Consider the following 3,842-nt stretch of genomic DNA (forward strand, 5'->3'; position numbering starts at 1 on the left):
TAGCCTACACAGGGTGAAGTGCGTTCAGTAATAGAGAATGATATTTTGTGTTCGTGCTCGCTGTAGTCACTGTTTGGATTTCAGAACAGCTAATTCACGAGTTCGCCTATGCAGATAATGGTGTAGGTTTGAGGGTAAGCGTATTTGGCGTGCTGTCTGGGAGAGGGCTCCGAGCTCGTTCGTTCTTCCGAGCTCAGAGCACTCCCCCCCTGTCCGGGGTGAGGGCTCCGAATCCGGCATTAGCCTGAACCCGGAACACTCCCCCCAAGAGATGCAACTAGTGCAGGACAGCAGCCGGAGATATGCACACACCCCCCCCCCCAAACTAGGCTGGTATGGGCTGCTGGTGACCTGGCCTTGCTTGGTATGAAAGCCGTTGTTGCCGAGTCTGGAAGAGAGTCCAGTTGTTACTGAAGCGGGCACTGCTGAGGTTTCTGGAGGAAGGGTGCCGGCTGAGCAGAGAGATGAAGGAAGCATGGGGCCCCTGTGGGGGCGGTCGCTGAGGCAATACTGGCTTCTAGATGAGTTGAGACTGCTGTGGCAGAGTTTAGATGGAGGCACGGGCCTTTGTGGGGCAGTCGCTGCTGCGATGCTGGCCTTTAAATGAGTGATGTCTGCTGCTGCAGAACGTAGATGGAGGCACGGGCCCTTGTGGGGCGGTCGCTCCTGCGATGCTGGCCTCTAAAATGAGTGGTCTTGAATGAAGGTGTTCGGCCGGAGTTTACGGGATGAGGGTAGGTTGTTGCTAGATGATCTGGGAGATTAGCGTCCGATGGGCTTCTTTGATGAGGGAGCGGTCCGACCGGATGTAGCTTTTGAAAGCCTCTGACGTCCAGCGGCCCAGCGCTTGGATCTGAGGCTGGGAGAGACCTTTCTGGGCGGCTGTGGTAGCTGCGCCGATGCGAAACGAATGGCTAGAGAAATGTTCTGCGGGGATGCCAGATTGGAGCAAGACGGTTTTGAGATGACTTTGGAACCAAAATTGTGAGGCTGGACGACTGGAGTCTTCTATGAAGAGAGGGTCGGATGGGGATTTTGCCTGTGATCTTCTGAAATGTAGGTAGGCAAGGAGGGTTTGGTAAGGCTGCATGGGTGATTGAAGGTTGAATATGTAGATGAAATGGCCTCTTTTGGATTGATCTGTCTTACTTTGCTTGATGTGGAAGGAGATTGTTTCTGCATCAAGCACTGCTAAGTCAGATGGTGGGGTTGACTGAAGGGTTAAAGTTGGATGTAGTGGTCATTTCAGAGCATCTGAGAAATCCAAAAAAGGCCAAAGTGAACATGGCGTCGAGCGTGTGGGTGGTGTGCGTGGTAGCCTTTGCGGAGGGTAGAAATGCATTTGGTCAATATATCCAAAGTTATAGGTTGTCTTGTGTCCGGGCGGGCGGGTTGAGCTCTTTGGATTCCTTTGATGAGCATGGAGGCTTGAGAATTGGCTATAGCTGGGCAGGTTGAGTTGAAAATTAGATTGTGGAAAAATTGGATTCCGCTTAGGTACCCTTTAATTGAGCTGGCTTTGAAGGTTTTTGTTGACATTCAGGAAGGATATGAATGAGGTGATGGTAAGCAGAGAGAACTCGGGAAAAGGCATGTTGTATGTTCGGTGGAATGACTTGAAACTCCTCCACGCGGTTAGGTAGGACTGAAGGGTCCTGGGGGAGACGGCTTGGATGATAGAATTGAGGGAAGAGTCTAGGAGAATTTTTAGTGGGTGATTTACAGAAATATCAGTTCCGAATAAGGAGGTACTGGTGTTGGTAGGGGGTCCACATCTGGTGCCAGCCGCCTGAATTTCTGCCAGTATCTGCGACCTGATTCTTGCTGAGACAGGAGGCGGCTCCAGGGCCGGGGCTGCCGATGACAGTCAGAAGGAGGGACGTGCCTGAGGGAGAGACATGAGAGAGGGGATAGTGGCCGCTGGGGCTGTTTGTGGGGCCAATCTCATGCTACTACTGTTGTCTGGGCTGGGGACTAGAGGGAAAGCGGGGTAGTCGTGAGCCTGAGCCCGCGTTGCCAGTGGAGGCAGCCTCGCACTAGAGTTCGACGGCGGGGCAGCGCGCCATTGACCTGGAACGGGATTGGAGGAGGAGATCGGGAGGATGTTTGGGTAAGCCGTGGCTGCTTGGATGGTGCCCGGAGATGCTGCCTGCTGGAGCTCGGCTGAGCGGGGAAGAGACTGCAGGCGGGCGGAACTGGCATCCGGGGCGCGGCCCAAGCTTGCAGAGGGACCGCTGTGGCGGCTTTCGGACCGGAGTCCCCTCCTCATTGGGGTTTGATCCGGCGGTAAATATGGGGAATTACGGACCTGCCTCGGCTTTCCTGTGGCCTTCGACGGAGTGGCAGGTTACGTCGTCAGGGAATCCGGTTGCAGGGAGGAGTACAAACCGTACAGTTCGGCCTTGTTCCTCCGTCGAGCAAAGTGGACGTCTGCGTTGATTAGCGCTTGCCGTAATCCTAGGACAGTCCACATATTTCGTTAGGCGGGACGGAGGGGAGGATGGACGCATAAAAGGAAGCTGGAGACCGCAACGGCTGCCTGGAAGGCGGTGGTGACTGCGCGCCACTGCGTCTCGGGGTTGTAGAAGAGGCGCGGGAGGGCCGACGGCCCCTTGGAGCAGCCGCAGGTTTGTCTGAGGTATCCTGGTGGGCGCTGCTGTGCTGACCGTTGCTTGAGGACGCCGAAGGACCCTAATCGTCGACGGAGTTGTCATAACGGATTATTTCGTTCTCTGTCATCGCTGCAATTTGGATATACAAATGCTTGAGACTGAAGAGAGAGTGAAGGTAAGACGTCTTGACTATTTATAGAGGCTCTCTCTCTCTTGAACTGATAGGTCGGGTGCTGTGATTGTTGATAGCGGACCAGCCGAGTTAATTATCTGCTCCTTCTCCTCTCGAACTTAGTTAATAAAACCTCATTAGTTGCCTTTATTCGTATTCTATCAAAAGAGAAAGATTACCCATTTAATTTCATCAACCATAGCCTTTTAGTGGACTGTTTGAATTGTTTTTTCACAAGCGATGTAGCGAGGCCTCAGGTGTTGCTTTTTCTCGTAGCGGTCCAAACGTTTTGCACAGTCAATGTGGTGCTCGAATCTCGGGAGAATAAGAACTTATTGATACGTTTTTCAGTAATTGGTTAAAGTCAACGCATCTGCCGCGAAGAGCTGTGTCAGGGATGAAGAAGCAGGATTTTGGGTGCACGTCACAAGCACTGAGCTAACTGTCACGCTTAACTGCTGAACATGCTATGATAGGCTGAAATCATCACATGGTGTGTGCGTGCAGAGGCGTCATGCCCATTCAAACAGATTTTTGAACAGTCAGTTTTGCATGCAACTGTTTGCAACATCCAAATGACGAGTTAGGCATGGGCGTCGCTAGCACTATTTATTCGGGGCTCTAGCCCCGATTGTTTGTAATCTAGCCCTGAATGTTTTGGCCTGGAAATAGAATAGGAATTCTTTCTTAGACTTTATCTGGAAGAAATAAACTCATGAATTGAAAAAGGATATTATGACAGGCAAGAAGGGTTGACGGCGGTTTAGAGATACTAGATTTTTTAGACATCAATAACACTTTCAAACTTAAACGAAAAAAATAAATAAAAAAATAAAAATAAAAAATAAAACTCATTATGGTTCTTTATTCCGCAGTGTATTTTTAAAAAGGTGGGAGGCTTATCTTTTCTATTACATTGTAATTTTTGCCTGGGAAATTACCAGTTATCAAATTTTCACCAGCAAGTGTTATTGGCTTGGAAGATGTGTCAACATAACTTTTCCCCATGCAAAGTGCCTGTATGGAATAATTGTCTCATTACCTCTAGGAATACGTTT

General features: G+C 50.3%; 1 pseudogene; it reads right to left on the bottom strand.

Annotated features, from left to right (window-relative positions):
* Positions 1-2,269, bottom strand: LOC130567521 (uncharacterized; annotated as a pseudogene).
* Positions 2,270-3,842: the final 1,573 nt, after the last annotated feature.

Source organism: Triplophysa rosa, linkage group LG16 (assembly GCF_024868665.1).
Source record: "Triplophysa rosa linkage group LG16, Trosa_1v2, whole genome shotgun sequence".
In the NCBI taxonomy this organism is placed as follows: Eukaryota; Metazoa; Chordata; class Actinopteri; order Cypriniformes; family Nemacheilidae; genus Triplophysa; species Triplophysa rosa.